Below are 12,334 nucleotides of genomic sequence, written 5' to 3'. Positions count from 1 at the left end.
GTTACGATATTAAACTGTTCACAGCGGTGCTGGTTGTGCCACAGTGCATTTCCAGTGCACTTCTAATACCTCATAAGCTCGGCAGCTGCAGCTGCAGCTGCTGAAGCTGCAGCAGAAGGCTCCTTCAACATCTCTCTCCAGTTCGCAGTACCTCAGTGCACACTGCTTTTCCTTCAGAGGGTAAAATAGGAGCATTGCAAGAAAGCACGGGTTTTGTGTGATGCCGCATTTTGTTTGGAACAGCATTTATGGAGAAGATTCATTTTGGGAGATGATTTTATTAAATTTAAGCTCACCTGCATATGAGAACTACTTTCTTTTTATTAAATATTCCAAACGAGTGTATTCTTCCCTAACTAAAACATTTAATCTTGAGAGACTTTTTATATGCCAGTTTTCACTATTACAGAAATTCAATTAACTCCATAATTATGAACACAATTACCATTGAGTGTTACATGTGATTTGGTGGTAGCAGCTACATGGCACACACATACACTCTGTTTTATGATTGAAAACTTACAGTAATAACAATAACAGGCAAATACTCCCAAAGATCATTCTTATTCTTTGGATTGCATGCACCGTTTTATGTATACAAACAATTTTTAAATATGCTGTTCGCATTTTGGCAATGACGCATTTAATTGCAGCGAGCATGTCATCTGCAACCAGTGGGCTGGATTCCCAGCTGATAGAAAGTCACCCAAACTGTGACAATTTACCTTAAGTGTCAGCCTGGCCCCATTAACTTATTCCATGACAAACTCAAGCCCACAGCAAAGGCAGTAAATGAAGCCTCAGGGATTTATGCATGGAGGGGAAAAAAGAAAATAAAACCAGGGGGAAAAAAAAAAAAACAGAAAAAAAAAGAAAAAAAAAAGAAAAGAAAAAAGGAAAACATATATGGTGGAGGAAGGGAAACTCTATAAAGTCTTTTAAAACTTGACATACAGGCGCTGCCAAGAAAAGAGCCTCCAGGCAGGGGAAGGCTGCGGAGGATTGCCCCAGCGCTGCCCTGAAAGCCCTCCGCACCAGGCACGATGACCGGGTGTTTCGGGGTGGAGCTGGCGGGTCAAGAGGCAGGATCCATACGCCTGTACCAAGGCGCTGCCTGGCAGGAACCATCACACAAACCCGGCTGCAGGTTGCTTGCGTAGCAAGCAGGGGGGCTGCGGGCTGGACCGCTGCCAGGCTGAGCCCGAGAGCACTTCACCGCTTCTTTAGAAATAGTTAAAGCGCGCCGGGTTTCATGCCACGCAAGGAAGCGCCAGGCTGGGGCCGGCGAGGGGCCTAAGGACGTTACATTTGGGGTTTTTAGGACTGAGATGGCTAAAAGCAACGTGTAGGAGTACAGTCATGATACGGTCTCGCAGAGGGTTCAAGGTGGAATACGGTGCGCTCGGTACACATGCAGCACTTGCAGAAATACCTCAGGTAACGGTCGCCACGCAAAAGTCACCATTCACTCGCTGCTGTCACACGGTCTGAATACCTGTGACATCTCCTACATCACAGGCATTCGTTGACTCCTCACAGGTAATCTCTCTTCATGCGCTCCTTTCATTAGGCACACTACACCCTCTGCACATCGGAGGTCAGGTTGCACCATTACACTGCGCCATAAAGAAGGCAAACTATCTCATATGGGCTCAGATCATTTCAGATGTTATGCAAAATAATTCTGGTATCACTCACACAATCTTCTGCTTAGACTAAGCAAATCTCCACCTCACGTAACTCAGCCTAGCTCCCCGAATGTCAATACTACTGTGCCCATTTACGTCAGCTGAAGGTCTGGCCCCACATACTCTTCTTAATCTAATAAGGACCCATTTCTGCTGGCACAGCAATATCTACGGTGATCTCCACCTTCACCTACTCTTCTTCGTGTCAGATTTTTCCACCTACAAGTGCACAGGTGGGCAAGACTGCTTCAACACAGCAGCCAGGGCTTTATCAAGAGATGTCCATGGACTTTAAACAGACAAGAAATCAACAGTGGTTTACTATAATCACTCTTCAAGTAATTTAAAATCAGAATTACCCATGTGGCTTCTCTAAATAAAAAGTGATCTGCAACCTACAAATCTGAATTCAAAACACGTTCGTGTCAAACATTCAAAATACAAAATGCAGTTACAGCCCAGTCCTCGGTGGATGCTAGTCACCGCTGTAAAATTATCGCATGCGTTATTTTAAAAGAAAAAGGTGAAGGGTATAATAAGAACAGGGGTCAAAGCATTTCCAGACTTGCCAAGGGTTAGGTCTTACCAATGGAGTAAAACACTTAGGCTTTAACGGATAACTATACATGCAAATATGTATAAAATGAACCATAAACCAAGCTTCTTATGGAAATTCATGTCTCATAACAAGAGCGGTACAAATATTTCATAACATGTCAAACCCGCCGTATATGCACATTCGTGCTTTCCTCACTCCTGGCACTATAACCACAAACAAGGTAACTTGACGGCACTGGTAACGGGAGTTTTCCAATCTTGGGGTATGGAATCTGTATCTCAAGAACCTGGTTAAACCTGCAATCCCAGTCAATAAATGACAACACCAGGAAAAATGAGAAGACGGCATCAGAGGGCTCAAACCAGCGAGATCCCAACCCAGCAGCCCTTAGCCTTAGCCATCCTTTAAAAACACACCGGATATACCACCGCAAATCAAGCCGCCGCGTGATTTGTTTTCTAAAACAACATCTCGCTCTACTCGGCTGTGGAAGAAATTTAGTGCTTATTCCTCTTTAATATTCATAAGGTGCGGAGCCACATTAACAGCTAAGTTTTAATTTCAGAAACATTCTGATATTTGCAAAGAACAGATTCCAGCCCTGCTTTCACACTAGGGTTTTTTTTCCATTATCACTGTTATTACTGGCATTAGTATCGCTGTAGAAGTGATTAAAAGGTCCTGGACATCCTATTAAAATAGTCTAGATGTTCTCCCCTCTTCAGCATGAAGATACATTCTGTTATTTCATAAACAGGAATAATCTTTCCGGAAATGAAATTTGAAGTATTGCTTATTCCTCTCTTCCTTGTGAAATAGAGGTAATTTTGCCGTTAAAATTGTATTTAAGAATTATTCTGAATATTTGAAGCGGAGGCAAAAACATTTGCTATTTAATGCTGAACACTCCCCAGATCCGCTCATAAAATGTGAAAACAATAAAAGAGCGGTAACAAGCCAAATCTTCAAAATTCTCAGGGAAGTCAAGGAGGGAGATCCCTCATGGCAGTCAGCAGCACTAGTCCCTACATCTATTTTGGGGTGATCATTTGCTGAAGCGCAGGCACACAAGGTTATGATTTTACAGAAAGGGCTGTTTCAGCTGCAATTTTGGAAAAATGCATTTTTGTTTACTGAGATAGCCCGGCAGTTTAACTACGCGTGTTTGTGCATCAGACCTCTTTTCCATATTCTTCACAAAATAGAAATTCAAAAGAGTCTTAGGCGTAGATTAAATGCTTTCAAAAATCAATTCTAGGCTGGCATAGAAGTTAACCAGTCTGACCTCGTGATTACAGACTAAACGCTTCCTTAGGAAACAAAGTGGAGGAATATTTTATGTTTCAATGATTATTTGAGATAGTACAACCACATATAAAAATGAGAAACCATGGCAATATTTAAGGAAGTTTATCTACGGATAATTGCATGAGGCATTAAAACAGGGCTCCTTCAGGGGGTTGGGACGTCGTAGTATTAAAATACATTAACAAAAGGCAGTATCCAGTACACAACTCATCCAAACTGTAACAAGCACTTTGAATTTCACGTAGCATTGCGAAAAAGAGAATCGTATAACCTAGTTCCTACCTGATCACCCCGATTTTTTTACCTCTGCAACCCTAATATCAAGATACACGGTGGCCAAGAAAGCAGGAGTAAGATACGTACTTATTCTAATGGCTAAAGAGCATCTTCCAAGCTGCCCTGGAAATGGCGCAAAACAGCTACAAAACACACTTCTGCAGTTCCATGTTCCTGAGGACGGAGTGCGTGTTTAATGCCCAAGCACTAATGTGCCTTGCAACGGCATTTTTTTTTTTTCATTCTTACTAGTGTCAATAGCAGTGTAACCCCAGAGCTTTCAAATAAACGTTTGCATTAGTTTGATCATATAAGTGTGCTACCCGGTAATTAAATCCAGTTTGTATTTTTAAAGTGATATTCCGCATAGAGCCAAACCGCATTGTACTTGTATCCACCACCTCTCAGTTCTGGGAAATCCATAAATTCATTTGTCAAAGGTAAAAATACTTACGCAAAATTCCTTCTAAATCGTTTGAAATGGTTTGTTCAAACTCTTGACATAGCGTTTTGCTCTAAACAAATTTTTAGACAACCCTGTGATTTTCCATCTCTGAAAATATACTGTTTCCCCTCCATGAAACTAGAACAGAGGGTCTGAGAGAAAGGAAATTATTAAGCATTCTAGTGGGTTTTTTCCAACAAAAACTAAGATAGAGGTCAATGAATAAGTATGTGCAGGCTGGAACTTAAATCCTCTGGGGTGACTGTAGGCTAATTAATAATTAATGCCAGAAACATGGTGTTTGAAATGCAGATGTGATAACTGGAGGCCTGGCAAAGCTGTTCAGAGGAAGCAGATTTGGATGCTATAGGGAATAGGCACTCCCTTGCCGGCTGGCTCTGAAAGCAGACCTGGGTGCAAAGCAGGGCCCATGGTTTAGATTATATTCCCCTCAGCTGTTAATTACCTGAACCTACTTTGAAGTTTTTCTCTTTTTATCCTCTGCATGAAAAGAGATTGGTTCAGCCAAGGGACTTGAAAAAATGATCAAATACATGGAGTAGAGGAGGGGAATAGAACTTCAGATATAAAAAAAGATAAGGAAGAAAAACACTCAGGGAAACATACAGGAACGTATTAGGAAGTGCAGGAGCGTGGCTCAATGTTTCGAGCGAGCCGTGCTGCTCTAAGTTATTTCAGCCATTAAGTAAACCCCCGCGCGTTTTATGAATAGATTTGTTAAAAGGAGCCTCTCGCTATATGTATATAGTTTACATTAATTATTTGATGAAAGTACCATAGGTGATTTCCTATGCTATTTTTAATTCAATAAAGTCATTTAAACCTCCTTATGTTTGGGGCTATTTAATGAGGTGTGCAACATTAACAGAATCACCAATGAGCTATTACTGCAAGTATTTTTGCAAGATTTTTGCAAAAAAAATCACTCGTTTTGGCGAAGGGGAGAGACGGGCACAGCTTGGGTTCCTCACCGCCGCTGAAAGGGAAGGGGGGGGGCAGGAGCCTTCCAGCACCCCGGCTCCTTTGGCCTCCGTGGGGGGACCCGAGGGCGAACGCACCGTTTTCGCAGCAAGCGGGGAGCGGGGTGGCACGCCGGGCCCCAGTGCAGGCAGGGACGGGGAGGCAGGGTTGCTGAGGATGAAGGCAGCTCTGCCCGGGGGCGGGGGATGCTGCCCGGGCCCCGCCGGCGGACGGGAGGCGTTTGGGGACCGCACAAGCACCCTCCGAGCGCAGGGAAGCACCCCGTTACCAAAAGCGGGGGGGAACACCTGGGGGTACCAAAGGCCTCCCCCAGGGTGAGCGGGGACGGCCGGGCCGGTCCCCCCCCGGAGCGCCCCGGGGCCGGTGCGGGCTCCCCGGGGGCGGCGGGCGGCAGCCGGCCCCGCTCGCCCGGAGCCGGCCGGGTCCCTGCGGCGGGAGGGGGCCGCCGAAATCGCCTCACCCCTTTTCGCTCTGCAGCGACAGATCCTCGCCTTTTCAAAGCGTCTCCAGAGTCTCTTTTTTTGACGCTCTTCCCCACTCGTTAGAGCCTGCCCGTTCAAAGGCTTCCCCGGCCAAACTTCCAGCAACTTCACTAAAACCCTTTGAAACAGGGGGAGGGGGGGGGGGGGGGATTTTTTTTTTTCTTTTTTTTTTTGGCTTTTCCTTCTTTTTTTTTTTTCCCCTGGAGTACAGTAGGGTGAAGCAATCTCTCGTGAACTCAGGGCTGGCTGTGTTTAAAAATTAATTTGAAAATGTCTGCCTTCAAGGCGCAGGCGTCTGGCATTTAAGCCTATCACCTTGGCACCTCGGCACAGCTTCTCCTCCTGCTGATGCGGACAGCCTCTGCACCCCACCTCGTCCGAAACCCAATATTTTCACCCAATTTCTCTTTTCCAGCACCATCTTTCCCCGTGACGTAAGGGCAACACGCAGCTGTATGACAGCCTAATGCATAGGTATACACCTGCATGATGTCCTCGCCCCTTTGTGGGGGTGATTCGCAATGTCGTGCGTTGTTTACCTACAGCTAAGCAAAGCTTCGGGGTGAAGGCGACGACTCCGTCCCGGGGCGGGGACCGCCTCGATCTCCGCCGAAACGGCCGTGGGAAGCGCATCGGTGTTCGCGTCACGGGCGTGGGGCGGCCCAGGGAGAGCCACGCCCGGCAGGGAGAGGGGCTCCTGATGAAATCATAACGTTCCAACAGTTTTCTATGAAATCCTGCTAATTTTCTAGGTGAAGGCTGTGAAGTGATTGTGGGGAAGCATTAAAAGGGAATTGAATTTGCATTCCTTATGCTACAGGCACATGTTTACATGACCTTTAAAACAGAATTAAAGCTGTATCATCAGCAGCTGTAGGCAATTCACATTACTAAGGCAATCAAATCAGAAGGCTAAACTAACTATAAAACATAAATTAAACTGATAGAGAATCATCCTAATTCACTAGGTTTACTTGCAATTTACTTATCCGCTACTAGTAATTTCTAAACAGTTTGGAGAAGCAGCGAATAGGAAATACTTGAATGTGGCACTTCAAAAATGTGTTGTCCGAGGGGGAGAGCCGGCTCTCCCGGGGCTCTCCGTTAGCGAGCGCAGGAATAACAGCCCAGGCACGGTCCTGCCCCGGCGGGGGCGCGTTCCCGGAGGTCCGCGAAGGGCCCACAGGCTGGTACCTGCAACCCCTGCACCGCTGGACCCCCAACTTTACGGGCTTGGCTCAGACCTGCCGGAGCCCCCTCGCTCTCTGGAGGAGCTTCCTGCGCGCCGTTTATTTTCTAAAATACGAAATAACTCCCTGTCCGATAGAGATCGCGTCGCACCGCTCCGTTGTGCCCTCCTCCGCCACCCCCCAGAGGGACACTTTCCGATGTCTGAAGCACGATTAAAAAAAAAAAAGAAAAAACCACCACAGAAACAAACAACAAAAATCGGTACCGCCGGTGATTTCATTAAAAGTTTGCAGGGTGCATTTCCCCGGCTCTGCTCCGGCGCTCCCGGGCGGAGCAGGGACGGCGGCCGGCACCGGGCATCCCCCGCCCCGCTGCCCCGGCAAGGCCCGGCCGCCGCAGCCGCCGCCGCCGCCGCCTCCTCCTCCTCCCCCGCCCCGAGCACCCCCGACTTTGATTTATTCCTATTTATTTCTTGCAGGCGGCGCAGCCGAGGGGCTGCCTCTCCCCCTTTGGTGGCGACTCTCCTGGGTGCGCTTCCATTTGCCCCGGGGACCGCGCTGATTTATTGCCCGCCCGCCTCCCGATGAACTTCTCCCCCGCTCCCCACGCAGCCCCCGCGGTGCCCGGGACTCCCCGCGGCTCCTCCGCCCCGGGGAAGGCGAAGAGGGGAAGGTCCGGGGAAGGGGTGGTGCAGCCTCCAGAGGCTTTAATGGGGCTTCTCCTGGCGGGGGGGGGGGGGGCAGAGAAAAGGTGCCGGGAGATGCCGGGGGACCTGGCACGCTGGGGGAGAAGCGGCTGGAGAGGGTTCAGCCCCAGCAGCTTCTTTCCGCGGGGTTACTGCTGGGGGGGGGGGGGGGGGAGGACACTGGAGCCGAGGCAGATCGAAGTGCAGGGAGGGGAGCAGCGGGGGATGCCCCGCTCCGGCATCACCTGGCCGCCCGGGGTGCGCCGGGGCCGGGGGCCCCGGAGGTTCGTCCCGGCTCGGTGGAGGCGGGGGGCGGCGGGAGGCATCCCCAGCCTGCGGGGCAGGGGGCTCGGGCTTCCCGCGGAGGGTCCGAGCTCACGCGTGGGCAAAGCCTTTGTCTGCTGCGCGGGCCCCGCCGAGACGCCCTGCGCGCAGCCAGCGGCGGCCCCACGCGAGAGGCCAGCGGCCAGCAAAGGCGCCCACCTGCACGGGCACGGTCCCGCGTGACTTAAGCAAAACCTGAGCTGCCTCATGTCCCTTAACACTTCCTCGCATCGCCCAAGCGCGATTCGCGAAGGAAACATCTTTTAGTAACACAGCCTGGCCTGAAAGTTCAGATTTTAAAACAGCTTTGATTGGCGCGACCTGAGTGAAACGGGGAGTAAACTTTCCACCAAGCCGTAAACATTTCGTCTGTGAGAAAACAAGGAATTAGCAGTCCCATCTACGTATTTATAAATGTAAATCTAGGCATGACGAGGCGCTTCAAAGTGCAGGAGGCGTTTAGATGCCTCTGCAGGATCAGGACCATCGCTGGATGCTTTGCACGCTGAATGGTAAAGCTGGAAAAACGTCTAGTTTAAAAAAAAAAAAAAACAAAAAACAAAGAAAAACAGCAAACCAAAAATAAAAATAAAAATAAAAAATAAAAAACCCACGTTGAAATTGTTCAGTAAGCTAAGGAACAACAATGCAGGTATTTGTCATCCAAGGAATAGAGCCATTTGTCTTCAGTGACTCATTAGTCAACAGAGGTTAAATAGCATGCCATTTAGTGCGTTTTCAAATCCAACCCACTTTCCTTTAAATATGCCTGAGCAGAAACCTGTCCGTTCGGGAACTGTATTTGAATTATTGTTAGAATGTAGGCAGGATGGCCTCTGATTTGGAAAGGGAGCTGGATCCCGTCCCCCCCGCGCCCAGGGGCTGTGGCTGTCCACCGCTAACCGCATCGCCCCTCTTTGCTGGCAGGGAACGCGCTTCGCCAAAACCAAAACCAAAACCAAAATCCAAAAAAAAACCCCCAAAAAAACCAAACCCGCGGGATTTCGGTCCGGGACGAAAGAAGAAGCGCATTCTTGTCATCACGCCCGTCTGAACGGCACGGTGAGGAAAGTGCCTACGTAAAAGGGAAGCGATCCGCATTGTTGTGCAGATCTATTAACTCCTAACGTGACCTTAAAAACCGGCATGCACTTCAGTAACCGCCCGGGAAAGGGACCGGCCGCCGGCGAGGAGCCTGTGCCGGAGCCCCCCTCGCCCCGGCTCCCTCTCGCCGTCCCTATTTCTCGATTAAGCACAAGAAAACCCGACGTTTCAATACGTGGATTTAATGAACGGCGAGACCGGTCCCACGGTAAAAAATGGGCACTTTGGAGAGACTTGCCGGAATATTTTCTTTTTGCTCTCGACTGGAAATCAACCAAATGTTCGAGACAATACCTGCTACAAACCAACCCGGCTAAAAAAATAACAGTGACCTGAACATGACGTGGTAGTGCACAAATGAACGACATTTTTTTTTTTCCCCCAGCAAGTACATTTTTCAAATATTAACAACGTGGAAAAAAAAATCATCATCATCATCATCATCATCATCATCATCAGAGGCGATTCGAGCAGAGGAGCGAGGAGTCGCCCAAAACGCTTTGGAAACCGCAGCAGTTAGAAGACAAATGCTATTTACCTTGTGATTTTCTCTGCCCGGGACTGGCTTTATTGTCCCTCCCTAGCCTTTCTCCGGGCGCAGGACCAGCCCAGCCGCAGCAACGCTCCCTCCGTGCCGGGCTTATTGCTAACGGGCTGGTGCTCGGAGAGATTTGGGGGGGCTGCATTCACTCTTACATTGGGACTATTTTAATTCGCAATCTGTCAGTCCATCTCCCGGCTGTGGCTCTGAGATGGCAGTGTGGCTGTGGCTCTCCCTCCTCTCTCCCTGCACAGCGTTTACTCACGTTCAAGAGCAGCCAACAGAGACCAAAAAAAAAAAAAAAAAAAAAAAAAAAAAAAGGAACTAATTGAGCTTGTGTCGGTATTGGCTAATTTCTGCTAATACTCTGTAAATTCCTCTTTTCCTCCTAACCTTCCCCCATGCAGGTTAGGTTTTCACAAAGCATCTCCGGAGATCCAGGAGCCGGTTTCTCAGCCCTGCCTGCTGAGCTGATGGGTGGCTGGGCTTCAACGTTAGTACCAGCGCCTGGGTGTACACAATGAAAACCTTAACTCCTGGCTTCAGAAACGGTTAAATTGCCCTTTCCCAACCCCCACCCCCCGTTATGATCGACTCTGTTTTTAAATTTGCACTTGTTCCCACCGAGCGCAATCTAACTCGTCCTGTCTCTGAAGTGAACTTGTGTTGAAGGTGAAGTTTTCCATATAGAGGTCACGACACCGAGCCACAGCTTACCGCTCCGAGCTTCATGCTGTATTAAACACAATCAAAACCAACCCCTTTTAGACATTCCCCCCCCCCCCCTCCCGCAGATGAACAGCGAGGAAAAAAAAATCTCTAAAATATAATAAACCCATCTCTGCCGCGACAAATAAAGCCGTTCCTCCCGCTTCTGGGCTCGCTCTCTCCGAGGTCCCTGCCCGTAGAGAGGCGCCTATAGAACCGCTTGGGAGCACACACACGCACGCACAGACGCGCCCCGCGTTTGAGGTATAGCTCTTAAAGGGGAATCTGTGGGTTTGGTGCCGGGGAGAGGCACCCCTGCCCCGCCGGGGCTGCGCCCGCCGCCCCGCGGGCTCCGCTGGCGGGTGCCGCTGCCGCTCCTGCCGCCTGCCCGCTGCCCGCGGTGGGGAAGGGAGGTCCGAGCCACGCACCCGAGTGACACCCCCCCCCCACCACCACCACCACCACCACCCCCCCACACACACCCCCCAGAAACCCTGGGTCCCGCCTGTGCCTCCGCCGGGCGAGGGGGACTCGACACAATTACAGCTCCTCCACTTCAAAGCGGGGTTTTTCTCTATAGCGACTTCTAGCTGCCCCAAGACGGTAGGCTGCCTGCAGCTATTGTGCGATCTTTTTCATGCCAAAGATTTAGCAGAGGGGAGAGGGGAAAGGAAAAAAAAAAAAAGGGGAAAAAAAAAAAAAAGAAGAAGAAGAAGAAGATATTAGAGCGAGTTATTTGTTGGGGAAACGCGGGTCCCTCGAGTGCGGAGGCACCCGGAGCCAGAGGGCTGGAGCGCACGGTCCGAACCCAGAAACTTTTTTTTTTTAACTTTAATGGGTTTCAGTCTATGAAAAATAAGTTACAAATTCTTGCAACAGTAGCTTTGCATGTACTTATTTTTCTCCCATGTCCAGACGGGGTCGTCTATTGAATAAGGCTCTTTTATTCTGCATGGGGCAGGGGATTTGTGGCCATGGTCCCCCTTTTATTCCTCTCTCTATGGAAACCCAGATCATGGGGAGAAATATGCGAGGCTGAATAAAGAAAAGCAGCAGAAAGGACCGCTTGAGAGCGGCATCTGTTACACTTGGGAAGTTAGACTGACAGGAAAGAGCTAAAGAAACCCTCTCCAGCAGATTAGTTAGAACAGCAAGAAGATTTAACTATATGCAGATAAAAACACTTTAAAATACGCCATACTCTCCTATAGGCGAGCCGAGAGTCTCCTCCGTCAGGAGCGGAGTGCCGCGGAGCCGGGCTCTGCCTTAGACACATTTGCAACAAATATTAAAATGGGACGTTCGGGGTTTTATTTCCCTGCTAGAGACTCTGCCTTAATTAAACGGCGGATCTGAACATCTATTTTCACGGGCGATGGGATTTGAAAAATTGTTTCGGAAGTTAAAGTGCAAATTAATTTTAAATAATTTAGTTGCGTTTTTATACAGTGCGGATTTTTTTTTTTTTTTTTTTTTTTTCTTCCGCGGGCTCCGGCGCTATTTATTTCGAGAAGCTTGTGAAGGCGGAGAGAGGGGGGGAGGGAAAAAAAAAAAAAAAAAAAAAGGAGCGAAAGAGGGGGGGGGAAAGAAAGAGGACTGCTAATATAACTCCTTCCCTGCCCTCCCCGCCTTCCCCCGCGCCCCCGGCGGGCTCGGCCGCGGTGCTGAATGCCGCTGCTCCGCTCGCAGACCTCGCCGGCAGAACCGGAGCTCTCACAGAGACATTTTTCATCCCCTGACCTCCCCGCTGACCCCCCCCCCCCCGCTCCCCGCCGCCGCTCGCACACACACCGCTCCCCCGCTACCTGCAAAACTTTATTTTTTTATTTATTTTCCAAGCTGCCCCCGGGGCTGCGGCAGGCGCGGAACGGGCACGGGTGCGCAGCGCAGCGGCCGCCCGCCGCGGGTGCGCCCGGAGGACCCGCAGCCTCCCCGATATATCGCGATCTGCCTCCGGCGACGCAGCCCGCTCTGCTCTTTGACGGCCAGCCCTGCCTCTGCCCCCTCTCGCACGCTGCGCC

At 49.6% G+C, this 12,334-nt stretch overlaps 1 protein-coding gene across 7 annotated transcripts in view; it reads right to left on the bottom strand.

Annotated features, from left to right (window-relative positions):
• Positions 1-12,334, bottom strand: part of LOC143164442 (uncharacterized) — an 89,503-nt gene that overhangs the window by 76,784 nt on the left and 385 nt on the right. For 2 of the 7 annotated variants that reach the window (XR_012996078.1, XM_076347044.1), the window contains exon 1: positions 9,603-9,691. The exons of 4 other annotated variants lie outside the window; for them this stretch is intronic. The gene's annotated coding sequence lies outside the window, so the exon portion shown is untranslated. Of the gene's footprint in view, positions 1-9,602; positions 9,692-10,440; positions 10,478-12,334 lie in introns of those variants that run through there. One more of the 7 variants, XM_076347045.1, reaches the window with a different exon arrangement.

The sequence above is a fragment of the Aptenodytes patagonicus genome, chromosome 9 (assembly GCF_965638725.1).
Source record: "Aptenodytes patagonicus chromosome 9, bAptPat1.pri.cur, whole genome shotgun sequence".
Classification (NCBI taxonomy): domain Eukaryota; kingdom Metazoa; phylum Chordata; class Aves; order Sphenisciformes; family Spheniscidae; genus Aptenodytes; species Aptenodytes patagonicus.
This window is presented reverse-complemented; position numbering and strand designations above follow the sequence as displayed.